Source organism: Peromyscus californicus, unplaced genomic scaffold (assembly GCF_007827085.1).
Source record: "Peromyscus californicus insignis strain IS unplaced genomic scaffold, ASM782708v3 Scaffold_8__1_contigs__length_139910024, whole genome shotgun sequence".
In the NCBI taxonomy this organism is placed as follows: Eukaryota; Metazoa; Chordata; class Mammalia; order Rodentia; family Cricetidae; genus Peromyscus; species Peromyscus californicus.
In genome coordinates this window covers 81439832-81454339 of record NW_026294606.1, presented here as the reverse complement: position 1 = coordinate 81454339, position 14508 = coordinate 81439832, and the positions used below count along the sequence as shown (strand labels likewise).

Here is a 14508-nt window from a genome sequence, read left to right as displayed (position 1 = left end):
TATTATGTGTGTTAATATGTGATATTTTGGGGTTTTTTTTGTTTTTTTTCTTTTTGGTTTTTCGAGACAGGGTTTCTCTGTGTAGCTTTGCGCCTTTCCTGGAACTCCCTTGGTAGCCCAGGCTGGCCTCAAACTCACAGAGATCCGCCTGGCTCTGCCTCCCGAGTGCTGGGATTAAAGGTGCGCACCACCACCGCTGATATTTGTTTCTAATCTGAAACTGATCCAGTTATCTCTCTCAGCTGTGATGTTTAAATGCTTGAATAGTTCTGAAGTCACAGCTTCAGACCTTGAGTCTAGGTGGCTCTTGAGAAGCCCATCGCTGTGGCTGGGGATGTAGCTCGGTTGTCCAGCACTTGGCAAGCATGTGCAAGGGTGTGGGTTGGTCCCCGGGACCACACAGAAAGGAGAAGAAACTTTTAGCTGGGTGTGGTTGAGCATCTCTATAATTGTAGCATTTGGGAAACAGAGGCCAGGAGGCTCAGTTACTTAAAAGGCATTCTTAGCTCCATAGCCAGTTAGAGGCTAACCTAGGCTACTTGAGACCCTGCCCCTTCCCCAAAGTAGTCTTCTAAAACTCCCCAGCAGTATAGAAAGCTCAAAGCTAAACTGAAAATTGACTCGAAACAGTGGCAATATTTCTTGTTTTAGAAGTCACACAAAACTTAGATTTACAGAAAAAACAAAAAAGAAGAAACTAGATGACTTTGAATGGCCTGTAGGAAGTTCAGATTTTCGAAAGATGAGAATAGGTATTCAACAGGACACTGGCAACATCAAATCACAGGAAAACAGAATAGTTAGTTAAAAACTGTTTCCTTCCACTTTTTTTTTTTTTTTTTTTTTTTTTTTTTTGCATAACACCCTGACTGCCCAGCTGCAAGATTTTTCATGTGCTTGAGTTGGTGACTCTGATTTACATGGCAAACCTGTCTTGGATCAGTCGTTCTGGTAAAGAAAACAAAAAAGGAGAAAAGAAAGAAAGAAAAACTGGCTTCGAGTATCGATTTTATGTCAATAATATCCTTGTTTTTCTTGTAATGTCGGGCACCAGCTTTGTTCTGCTCTGCCAGTGGAGCACCAGCGAAAACCTTTCTCTTTAATAACCAAAGGAAGAGGACATCCATCATTCAAAAATAAAAAACTCCAAGGAGAGATGAGAAATCATTTAGCATGTTCCTTAGACTTCCGCTTCGAGTTTACTAAATGGTTCAACAGTGAAGAACAGCCTTCTCCAGCGTCCTCTCGGTAGGTACACAGTGTAACTGACGCTGTTCTGGGCAGATAGGGTCACGATCGGTGGGTGCTTGGAAGAACATGACACAGGAAATAAATGCAAAGAAGTACTTTGAAGGGTCCTCCTTTTTTGTTTTACTCTTGAAGGAACACTAGTACCTGTTGGTGGCAGTACACTTTATGAAAATACCTCTGAAATTCACTTTTTTTTTCCTTTTAGGAGAACCCATTACAGTTTAGGGTCCTTTGTTTCTTTCTATGCATTAGGCCATGCATTTGTACAGAATGGGCTCCAGCAGCTCAGGCTCCTTCCCTTTAGTTCTCACAGTGTGTGTGTCTATGGGTGGAGCAGCCTGGCTCTTCAGCTGAAGCCAGGTGCCCTTCTCTTCGGCTTCCCTTTTTCTTCTGATCATTCTCCTTCACCCGTTTGAGGAAGCTGTCTCGACTCTTAGAGTGCTTGACGTGCTCAGTCTGCACAGTAATCCTCTTGGTGAGAGACTTGCCCTTAGTTTACAGTGATGCCTACAGCATGCTGGGTGACATGGTAGACTTTTCTGGTTTTTGCCACGGTAACGCTTGTGGGATATTCCTTTTTGAACAGTGCCCATTCCCTTGCTGTCTACAATATCACCCGTCTTGTAGAGTCGCATGTAAGTGGCCAAAGGAACAAGTCCATGTTTCCTAAAAGGCCCAGAGATCATAGTGAGCGCCCTCCTCTCTCCCTTTGTGTGTGTCATTTTGGCTGCCGCTGGAAAGGACATTCATTTTTTAAGGTGTCTCCATGTCCTTTTCAAGATAATTAAAAGAACCTAGGCTGTCTCCTTGTTTTCTGGCATACACCAATCTCATTTCACTTCAATCCGTCTTGTGTGAGGTTTCCTATTTGAGGTTGGAATCAGCCTCTGGTTGGCAAAGGGTGAGGTTTCTTTCCACTTGGCCGTGGTTTTAACACTACAGTGCATATCATTATTTCTAAGTGTTTTTAGTACTCCAAACTAGGGAATATGGTTTTTAAAGAATATAGTAAAGCATAACATAAAATTCACCATCTTAACGGATTTCAGAGGATGGGTCAAAAGTGTTAAGGATTTTCTCACTATCATGTGACCAGTCTTCAGAATGCTTTTCATCTACAAAGCTAATTCTCCGCCCATAAAGAGCAATGGCTTCCCATTCCCCATCCCTACAGACTTCAGTCCACATCAGCTGCTACTGTCTGTCTCTGTGATTTTCCTACTGCAGGTCCCACTGCACAGTATTTATGTGTTTTGTAACTAGCTTACTTTATTTTATTTATAACTAGCTTTTTAATGTTTACTTACAGCGCATGATATCTTCACATTCATTCATGTTGTGGCATGTATCAAGATCTCTTTTCCCATCAGGATGGAATATTATTCAATTGAACTTGCCATGGACCACACTTTCTTTTTGTTTCCATCTATTGTGGGTACACAGGCTGCTTCCACAGGCATGGCATGTAATGCTGCTATGAACAAGGGTGGCACATGTCTGTAATCCCAGCCCCAGATACACAGGAACTTTGAAGCTAGCTTGGGCTACATGAGACCCTGTCTCAGACGGGTAGATGGAGAGACAGATCGATAAAGTTCTCTTCAGAGTATATCCAGAGTGGAACCTGTGGGTCCTGTTTCTATTTTCAATTATTCAAGGAACAACTGTCTTTCAGAGCAGGTGCCCTGTCTTCGTGCCCGCCAACCACACAATGATCCCAGTTTCCTTGCATCTTTGTCCTACTTGCTATGTTCTGGGGGTTTGTTTTGTCCTAATAACACTCATCTTCATGGAAAAGAGTTTGTGACTTTATAGTAAGTGTAGAGAGAACTAATATAATTGTAGGCATAAAATTATGTTAGACACATAAGGGATGGTCACTGCCCTTGAGAAAGTTGGTACATATAAGGTCTCTAATAAATGTATGGAACTACAAAATCTGGAATGATTAGGCTGGATAATCTTCATGATGGTTGTATGTCCTTTTACAGTGATATGTAACAACTATAACATTGTCCTTTACATGTTTTTAGGTTCCAAGTCCTAGCACCATGTTCATGTCCTCAGTTCTTCAGAGAAACACTGAGATGAGTAAGGTGTGAGGAAACAGGAACTCGTTCTCTTGAGACTGAGGATTTCATAGAGGTAAGAACCTGTGGCTGCCTTGTTTTATTCCTCTGATCTTTCAGCTTTCACCCCAATATCTGGCTCCGGGTTTTTTATTACTAAGACCGTTTAGCAATTTGTGTTACATCGAAACAGGAACTCGCTCTCTTGAGACTGAGGATTTCATAGAGGTAAGAACTTGTGGCTGGCTGTTCTGTTTCTCTGATCTTTCAGCTTTCACCCCAATATCTGGCTCTGGGTTTTTTATTATAAGACCTTTTAAAATTCATGTTACAGATGGGGATATTACATCATTTTTACTGCAAATGCTGATCCTGGAAACTGGGCTTACTCATACTGATAAACTGTCTTTTCATTCTTTCTCCCTGGAGAATGGCCAGGCTGGCCTCCACAGTGGTGCTGGAGCAGAGCAGACATTGTTTCTGCAAAGTTATCCAGAGGATCAGAGGAGGTAAGTGCCCTTGATAAGCATGTGAACTCTGGAGTCAGCCTGTCTGGGTTCTGATTTCAGTAACTTAGTATTGCTCTCTTGTCTCTTTTTTCCTGACTGATAAAACACAGGTCATTCTAGTCCTATATCACTGCAGGGCATTTTCTCTATCTTGTTACACTTTAATAATTTCATTTTTGAATTCGAGACAGTTGGCCCAGCATGATGGTACGTTTGAAATCCCAGCCCATAGGAGGCTGAGGCAAGACGATTGTGAGTTCCAAACTAACTTGGGCCTCTCCACAAAAAAAACAAAACAAAACAAAACAAAAAACAGGCTGAGGATGTGCTCAGTTATATAGTGCTTGACTAGCCTGCATGATGCCCGAGTTTGATCCCTAACACCTCAGAAGATGGGCATGTGGTATACTAGGATCAGGAGTTCAAGGTCATCTTCAGCTACATAGCAACTTTGACAGCAGGCTACATTACATGAGACCCTGTGTCAAATAAAACAACAAAAAAGCAGTTAATTATTCAAGTTATTGAATCCATTCAATCATTCACAAGAGCATGTTTTAAAAATAGAAGATTCAGGGTAGAGAGATGGCTCACCAGTTAGGAGCACTTGCTGCTCTTCCAGAGGACCTGGGTTCAGTTCTCAGCACTCACGTTGGAGGCTGGCAACAACTTGCAGCTTCAACTTCAAGGGATCTATGTCCTCTTCTGGCCTCCAACCACAACACACACACACACACACACACATACACACGCACACACGCAGCAGGCATACATCTATACACATAAATAAAAATAATAAATAACTTTTACATATGGTTCAGGACTGGCGAGAGAGCCTAACAGGTAAAGGCACTTGCTGTGCAAGCCTGAAGATCTGAGTTTGATTCCTGGGGCCCATGGAAACGTAGAAGAAACTGATTCCATAAGGCTGTCCTCTGCTCCACCTAGGCACCATGACACTGATGTACCATTCCCATATCATACACAATAATATACAAAGTTTAAAAAAGTATAAACTTCAGTTCTTTCAATTCTATGAAGTGGGTATTGTACATCAGCATGAAATTTCGATTGAAAAGTTTTTATTTCAGTAGCCAAACTCCAAAGTAAAGAGAAAAAAACAGTTTAATTGATATTTCAGTCACACCGGGTAATTATAGACAATGGAAGGTTTATCTTTTATTTTATTTTATTTTAAAGATTTATTTATTTACTGTGTATACAGTATGTATGACTGCAGGTCAGAAGAGGGCACCAGATCATTACAGGTGGTTGTGAGCCACCATGTGGTTGCTGGGAATTGAACTCAGGACCTCTGGAAGAGCAGCCAATGCTCTTAACCTCTGAGCCATCTCTCCAGCCCCGGTTTATCTTTTATTATAAATGGAGAATAGTGATAGAGGATTTTGGTATAAATGCAGTTAAACAAGGGTGAGTCAGGTATATGAAAAGAGTCAAGAGCTGAACAGAACTGTCAAGAATTTTAGGCTGAGACCATTTCATCCTAGCTCAGGAAAAGCACACACAGAGCCAAATTCTCTCCATTTAAAACCCCCCAGCTGCCTGTGCAGCAGTACTAACCAGGGCATTCTGGTGAATGAAGAGGGAGGGGCTGGTGACATCAGCCACTAGCCACACAGCAATCTTAAAGCAGACTGTCTCAGAGCCTGTGGTGCCAAGGACCGAGTGAAAATGCTGGGGCATTTATCCTTAAAAGTCTAATAAGTGACTTCTGCTTTTTTTTGTTTTAACTTTTTGTATCCATGTGTTGTGTGTGTGCGTGCACATACCTGTTCATATATGTAGGATTTGGGGGCCCTGCTCTATCAAGTCTTCGCCTTGTTCCTTTGAGACAGACCCTTTCACTGAGCCTGGAGCTAGGCTAGCAATCCACAGTTATCTTCATGTCTCCATCCTCCACAGTCCTAGGGTGACAGGCTGGTGGGCAGGGCAGGTCCAGTATTTTGTTTGGGTGGTGGGATCTGAACTTGGGACCTTATGCTTGAATAGCGAGTGCTCTTGCCTACCGAGCCAGCTCTCCAGTTCTTATTCTTTTTTATTTTTTACTTCTCTTTTGGTGGTGCTGGGACTGGAGCTTGGGGCCTCTCACTTGCTAGGCAAGTGCTCTACCGAGCCATGCACTGCAGCCCTCAATCTGGATCATTTTTAGATAGAATTTGTTGAAGGCATTTCACTTCTACTGTCTAAAATGACGACTTTGTTTTCAGTGCCGGAGACTGAACCCTGGACCTTGTGCATACTAAGAAGTTGCTCTACCATTGAGCCACACCCATGGCCCTTAAACTGAAAATCTGAAATAAAAAGCTCTAGTTTCCTTTTGAAGTTTTTTTTCTTTTCTTTTTTAACTTTGGGGGGAAAAAAGCACAAACAGCTCTTCAGTTATGTAGTTTGATCAGAGGTCAGTTCAATTTCTACATATAAATAATATGCAATAAAACTATTATTATAAAGAAGTATTTGGAAGACCTAGCTAATGTGTTGAAACTTTTTTCAGGTACCATTAATGGATATATATAGCTCAAAGTCCCAGGGCAGTAGCAAAGATGTTTATTTAAGCACCTTGTTTATAGAAGCGACTATTTATATTTGTGCTTAAAATAATGTTTCTTAATATTTTGAAGCTAACATGTAGCTGAAATCAAAATAATGAAGATATGTATGTATATATGAAATTCTGCTTACAAATTTTGAGGCCTCAATGGTATTTTATTTATTGGTCTGAAACAAGGACTTAGTGGGACAAGAATTCTCACTAATGTAAGATGTGAGGATTAATTTGGGGGCAGTGAATGCAGGGAGATGTTCCTAACAAATATATTTTTCTTTTTTCTTTAGGAAAAGCAAGCCTTCCTACTTCTCACTGAATCTATCCTAAAAAGAAGCCATTTCTAATTCAGGATTGTAACTGCTCCATTTCTCCCAGATAATGTTAAGTTAAAAGAAGGAAGAAAGGACGTTGTCTCACAGTCAGTAGCCCTCTCTGCAGTCCTCATTTCCTGTAATGAGTGACCCTGGCTCCCAAAATAACTTCAGTGCTGTTCAAGTGCTCATGTTTGGCATATTCCTTCTTATTTAGGAAGGCACATTCCCTTCTACAGCTGGACAAACTCAGTGTTTGCAGAGAGCTGCCCCCAAACACTGCTCCCTCTAGGCCCTTAAAAATGTTCAGCATCTGAGTGCTGGCAAGGAATGCTCACACCCAGTGGAAACAAAACTCTGTGGCCCGAGCCAAGGAAAAGCAGGGATGCTATATATGGAGTGCAGGAAGCAGGGCCAGAGCTGACAGTCTTACTCATATGCCACCCGTACGCAAAGCCTTGAGTCAGGCACTACTAACTTACCTGGAAAGGGGGAAGACTTACTGACTAGCTGAAGCTGCAAGGATTGGAGCAGTCGTCTGCCACTTCCCAGCATGCTCTTCGGTATGCAGAGAAATGAAGGACTGCCTAATGCCTGAAGGCATGAGCAAGGCCTTGGGCTCTATCCCCACAATGGAAAACAAACAAAAACAAAATGAAACAAATACCACCACCACTAAATAAATAAACGGAAAGTTTAAAAAGTTAGCCAAGTACCCTGACACATAGGATGCATGCCTCACAGGTGGTTGTACAGCAGACTATCCACAGTTCCTCTTGTCGACTGTCTCCATCACACAGTGGAGACCTTCAAGCCCAAGTCAAAAACTTGCCAAATCAAGAAACTTCCAGTTTCTGTGCATTATATGACTTTTTGTATGTTATTTACTTATTCGGAGACAGAAAAAGCAGGAACTGAGAGGACTGTTTCACCTTTTTTAGTTTTGCAAAATGCCAGTAATTCCCAGGGCTGTTTTTTCACAGTGTTCGCGGCTTCAGAGTTGTGTTTTCATTTTTTTTTCTCAGTGCTGGGAATGGATCCCACAGTGCTATTCTATAGACCTATGCTCGACTCTCACAGTTTTGAAAAAGGGATTGTACTCTGGAGACAGGAGGATTAGGAGTTTAAGGCCAGCCATGGCTGCATAATGAGTTCAGGGCCAACCTGGACTACATGAGACCTTGACTCAAAAACAAAAAAGTGGTGGCGGGGGCTGGAGAGATGGTTCAGCGATTAAGAGCACTTGTTGCTCTTCCAGAGGACCTGGGTTTGAGTCCCAGCACCCACTGGCACTCACTGTAACTCCAGTTCCAGAAGATCTGATACCTTCTGGAGACCCCAGGCACCAGGCATGCAAAAGAGCCATGCACACACATGCACATTTTTTTAAATAAAGAAAAACATGCTATATTTAGGACAGAGCAACCTGTTTCCATTTTGCAAATTTGTACACACATACAGAGGTGACCAAAGAGTAATTTTGTCTTCTTTACAAGAAAATAAAGAGTGTTCTTCATCTTAATAGAGATGGAGACATGGAGACACCCTGTGCATACAAGCAAGATGACTTTTTCATTTCCCCTGTACCCTGGCTTTCAGGATGGAGCATTAGTCTACCATGCTGGTTGTATGGGAGATTCTGGTGCTAGACATCACACTGGGCCCCAGTAGAGGGATGGTGGGTACAGCGACTAAAGAAGGACTGTCCCTTATCTGAAAAATGTGGATTGTTTCTGACTGGAATTCAACAAGAAAGGGAACCCGTGGTCTGGAAAATACTGGCACATCTCATCTGTGACCACCTCAAATAGAAACTGTCTGATAATTCCAAATCCCACCACTGCTCAGACACCACAGTCCATGAGCTGGATACAAAGACAGCAAAGACGTCCAGGGGCAGCAAAATACGACTGAGGGGTCAGTTCAAACCTTTGCAGGGTGAGAACATGTCTAAGCTTGGACTCACTCACCTTCCTAGCCCGAGGCTGGACCTGTGCCTGCCAGTAGAAATCCTGATGACTTGGAAGAGAGTACTCTAGCACCTAGAGAAATGCAACCAATGAAGGATGCTGGGCAGGACAGGGGCTGTTCTTTTATTTATTTATTTGGTTTTTTTCGAGACAGGGTTTCTCCGTGTTGTTTTGGTGCCTGTCCTGGATCTCTCTCTGTAGACCAGGCTGGCCTCCAACTCACAAAGATCCGCCTGGCTCTGCCTCCTGAGTGCTGGGATTAAAGGCATGCGCCACCACTGCCTGGCTGGGACTGTTCTTTAAAATATAAAAAAATAAAATAAAAAAATAATACAATATATTTTGAAATTGTAGGACAGGAACTTTTGATGGCCCACATCACTGTTTCTTGTACATCACTCTTCACTAAAAGAATTGTGTCTCCACCCTTGAATTATTACTAAATAGGTGCCTCAGCTATTGCTGAGAATGACCAATACCACACTAATGCTCTAGTGGGGGAAAGGCTTATACCTTGAAAAGGCCAGAGGCAGTTTGTATTCCCTGCCCAGGTAGCTTCAGTCCCCCAGGCACAGGGTAAATGGCCGTGGGTGTAATATGACCTCAAGCTTCTGCCACTACAACCCACAATTTCCTTGCCAAAGATGGACTGTGCCCTGGAACTGTGAGCTAAAATAAATTCTTCCACTGAATAGCTTTTGTCAGGTATTGCCCCAATAAAAGTCAAGAAACTAGAACAATGCTCGTGCATTTTCGATAGCTAAGTAAGTGTCCGCTTCTTAACATCTGTATGAATTCAAGGACAGCTACATTTCTGAGCAATTGTTGCATTTATCAGTTTCTCCCTTCTTCAAAGCTCACGGCTTCGCCAATGGACATTGGACTCCTTCAGCTTAGGTTGACGCCCGGGGGAGCAGAACAAGACACATTTACTTCTGCGGCTCCTAAGTAGCTGTTGATAGCCCTTCTTGAGGAACTGATTTTTAGAGCTGCCTGTGAAGCCTGCTTAGGATCTTGTGGTAGATTGTTACCGCCTCCCCAAATCAAACACCCACGCAGTGCAGGCCAAGCATGGATGAAATATGTTTATATAGTAGTTTCCTGTGCAGAGACCGGGCGAATGGTTTAACTCTGAAGGGGTAAAATCAATACCTTTAAAGGCAAGGGCATGGAGCTTTACCACTGGGCTGATGATGCAGAAGTAGCCTCTAAGCTCCGTCATTTACTAATTAGGAAAAATGATGCTCATTTCTTGAGAGTTTAGTTCAACAATACATTTGATTGGCTGATGGGCAATATGTAACTTTTCCATAGTGATTATTTTCTATTGTATTTATTTGGGCAGCTCATTTTTTTTTTACTCTTCCAGAACAGAAACACTACTTCTCGGCTTCATAAACCTGGCAATGAGAGCTGTCTGTGCGGCAGGGCGCCCTGCTCCTGGCAGCTCACGCTGTGCTGTTCGGGTAAGCTGCTGGCACCTGCCTGCCACACGGCTTTCGGTATGATGTGGCAAGACCCAAGCTTCAAGCTTCTCATTTAGATTCTGAGACTGGTCGGCTCCTTGTCAACTCTGTTTTTTGTTTTTTTTTTTTTTCCGCAGAGAAGGGAAAATAAATCCGTATGCACAACAAATGCACAAGCAGCTCCCAGGCGGGCAGGGTGGCAGAGCAGGGGTGGAGCGGGAGGGAGGCTGCACCCGCAGGGTGCCCGGGAGGCTCGAGAACTGCCTGCAGAGCGCTACCACTCCATCCTCCTCGGCCCTCAGCGCACACACAGGTCAGGCCCGGGGTCCCTGGCGACGGGACACCGGCTTCGGCTGGGCCCTCCCGCCGGACAGCCGGCGCCTTCGCCGCGGCATCGCCATGCCCTCTGCAGAGAGGGCCAGGCGGCCGGGCTCCTTTGTCTGCACCCAGCCCCACCTCCCTTCTTCCTGCCGCCTCCCCCTCCTTCGGGCGCGGCTGACGCGGCGCGGAGGAATGCGTTTCCGGAGGGAGAGAAAGGCCTGGCGGCCGGCCTGGGAGAAGGATCTCCGCGGCGGGGGCGGGGCCGGGCCGGCTTCCTGAGGGAGTCGGCGGGCCGAGACTCCGCCCACGCGCTGAAGAGCCGCGGAGACCCGCCGGAGCGGCCGAGCCCCGCCGACACCGCCCGAGACCATCCGAGAAGCCGAGCCCCTCCGACACCGGCCCGAGACCCTCCGAAGGGCCGAGGCCCGCCGAGACCCGCCCGAGACCCTCCGAGAGGCGGAACGCGGCGGAGCCCGGGCCGCGCGCGTGCCGGGCGGGCGCTGCGGAAAGGTAAGGCCGCGGGCGGGCGGGCGGACGGGCGTGCGGGCGTGGGCTCCGGGCAGCCAGGGCTGGCCCGGCGTGTCTCATCGCGGCCTGGGCCGGGCGGAGTCCGGTCTCGGGGACTCGGCCGCGCCGCCACGTCCGGCTGCAGCTCTCCGCCCCGCCCGGCCTTGCCTAAGGGAGGGTCTCTCGGAGGGAGGGTCGCGAGCCCCGCCTGTCACCCCGGGGCGTGGCGGGGCAAGGGTGGCTAGGACCGGGGTGGCGGTGCCCAGGGACCCCTGCGGGGCTCTGCCCGCCCGGTCCCCCAGCGGGCGCCTTTCCCGAGCGAGCGCGGCGCGGGACCCCGGGAACCAGGCCGCGGCGTCCGAGGTCCGCGAGGCGGTGCCCGCCCGGAGCCTCGTGTCGTGTGGCTGCCTACCCTTTCTCATGCCTCCTAGTGACAGGCTGGGCTCATGACCGCCCTGATCCCGAACGCCACAGTGAATTTGAACTTTTAATTTGAAACCTAGCACTCGGTGGTAAAAATGAGTAAATAAATTGTACTGTTTCCGTTTCCTCATCTGTAAAAGAGAGAAGGAGCTCCCGCACTAATGATAGTAATAATGGTGATACTAGTGACAGGGTCTGACCCAGCTTCCATGTACTGACCTCACTGCAGAGACCCCGATCCATGGTGGTATCGGGACTGCTTATCTCCTTTTGCAAATGCAGAAACTGAGGTGCGTGCAGGAGTTTTAAGTAGTTGGGAGAGTTCATGGGCTCACCTCCAGAGCCCATGCTTGAACTTGAAGTAACCTCCTCACCTAATATAAAATAAAGTAGGCATGGTATAGGACAAAAGGATTCCAGGGCAGTGCCAGTGTGGACTTAAAAAAAAAATACAAGACACAGTAAGTAAAATGTAAAACCTCAAGCTTAGACAGTAATGCTCCGTGTGCATTGGTTCCTTTTCGTTGTTCCTTGGTACATTAAGAAGGTCTACAAACTTCTTAGAATGTTTTGGTAACATTAGGAAGGTTTCCTGGCTCAGCTATTCCACGTGGATATGAAGAGGGTAGTATGACTAAGTTTATTTTTACTTTTTTATTTTTGTTGTTGGTGCTCGAATAGTACAGAAATAAATGTTAGATGAATTTTGGTTAGAGTTCTTTTTTAACTCACACACAGCCATTGCAATAGGTCATATCCTAGATAACCTGTAGGAAAGGCTAAGAAATTTCAGTTGAAAGTTAACTATGACACATCTATGTACATTAAGGCCAGAAGGGAAGACTTTCAGTATGATATTCATATTTATGAGCGATTATGTTATTCGTATTTATATATTATATATTCATATTTAGAACATTATTTACGAGTGATTATATGACTTAATCTCAGTATGATATTCATGTTTATGAGTGATTGTGATTCATCAAGGATAAATGACTAAGATGATAGAATGACACATGTAAAACAGATGAAACGCTGGTACGTGGTATATAAGCACTTGGGGAGAGTAGAACACACTGGAATGACAGTTTCTTATGTGAATAGAAGGCAAATTCTCGCTTATTTGTATTGAATTCACAGGACTACCGTAGAAGAATCTGTGTAGTTGAAGTCTTTTTAAAAGGATGTGAAGTTGTGCACTGAGATGGTTTCTTTAATTTATAATTATTTTTGTGTGGGGGTGTAGTGACACTCAGGCGTGGAGGTCAGAGGATACATTTATGAGATTTGTTCTTTTTTGTCCACCAAACATGGATTCCAGGGATTGAATTCAGGTTGCCTGGCTCGGGAAAACGCTTTCATGTCCTGAGCCATCTCATTGGCCCAGGTTGTTACCTTTTTAAAAGTTTTTAATTTTATGTGGGTGGGCGTTTACTTGCATGGAAGTTTGCCCTGGGCATTGCAGCACCTGTGGAGGACAGGAGAGGGAGTCAGATCCCCTGGACCTGGAACACAGATGGTTCTCAGTCACTTTGTGGGTACTAGGAACAGAACCAGGCCCTCTGGAATAGCAGCTAGTGCTCTTAACCATGGAGCATCTGTTTTTCCAGCCCCCCTCCACTTTAATCTTCAGAATTCTGTACATGCACAGTACAAGTACAGAATTAACAAAGTTGAAAAAGCACAGATTTAGTACTCTTTCTTTCTCTCTCTCTCTCTCTCTCTCTCTCTCTCTCTTTCTTTCTTTTTTTGGTTTTCAAGACAGGGTTTCTTTGTGTAGACTTGGCTATCCTGGAACTTGCTCTGTAGACCAGGCTGGCCTTGAACAAGTCTCAGAGATCCACCTGCCTCTGCTTCCCTAGTGCTGGGATCAGAGGCATTCTTCACCACCCCTGGGCCCTGGATTTAGTGCTTTTAACACCAACTGCCAACTGTCTTTTGAATTTTCTGATCAGCCTGATTTGAATCTGTCCTTAATCAACATCACTGAAATGAAAATGTAGTTCTGTGTTGATTAAATGTAGTTCTGTGTCTGATCACCTCTCATCACTATTTATTACAAGGAAAAGTAATTGGTTTGACAGATTATCTTGAAAATTAATAAGTTTGTCCAGAATGCTTGCTGCCTAATGTAATTCCTTTACTATTTGGCTTTTTGCTAATAAAACCAGCCCTGGCTTACGGGCAGAGAGGGAGGTGTATAACACAGCATGTTGTCTGAAGAAAATATTTTTACTAGTGTTCTGTGAATGTCCTGCTCTTAACTATGCTGCCAGAGTGATGAGATAAACATGTTTTGACTGGTGAGAGTTTCAGAGGATTTTTTTTCCCTCATGATTTAAATGTAAAATTCTTGATGGGTAAGAAGCCCAGCTGGTTTGAAGATTCGTTGTGGGTGGGGTCCACGATTATATTCTGTGAATATGTTAAAATAAGCACTTACCATTTATCTGCACATTAGTGAGTTTGAGAATGATTATATTCGTGTTTTCTGTTATATTACTATTTATCGTGACTTTAGTTATATGTTTTCAGAGTTTGTTTATTGTGTGTCAATTAGGTGGTAGTCAAGGATGTGAGGATAAGGGGAGGAAAGAATAAGTGAGTTTTCTGGATCAGATCTGGAGTGGTAGCAATCAATCTCCAGTGTCAGAAAGCGCGGAGGTTAAGGGACAGTCCACAGAATACTGACAGGTTAGAGACTGCAGTAGGGAGGTGAGAGCAGTGTACCTCACTTTCAGGAGCTGCATGAAAAAGAACAAAGCTGTACTTTGTAAATTTCACACAGTTCAAAAACTTTACTTTTGGTGTGTGGCTTTAGAAGATAATAATTATCTTTACCTATGCATATGATCATGAAATGTGTACATGAGAAAAGAGGCTCTTTGAAATTTACATTTACACGTAAGCAGACTGTCTTAGATGGAGTTTCAATTGCTGTGACTAAACACCATGACCAAAAAGCAGGTAGGGGAGGAAAGGGTTTATTTGGCTTACACTTCCATATTGCTACTAATTATGGAAGGAAGTCAGGACAGGAACTCAAACAGGGCAGGAAGCTGGAGGCAGGAGCCGATATAGAAACCATGAAGGGGTGCTCCTTACTAGC

The 14508-nt window shown here is 44.5% G+C and overlaps 1 protein-coding gene across 1 annotated transcript in view; it reads left to right on the top strand.

The window, feature by feature from the left end:
- Positions 1-10793: 10793 nt before the first annotated feature.
- The window catches only part of Itgb1 (integrin subunit beta 1), a 48167-nt gene continuing 44452 nt past the window's right edge, over positions 10794-14508 (top strand). Inside the window, exon 1 of the mRNA XM_052727805.1 lies at positions 10794-10976. The gene's annotated coding sequence lies outside the window, so the exon portion shown is untranslated. The remainder of the gene's footprint in view (positions 10977-14508) is intronic.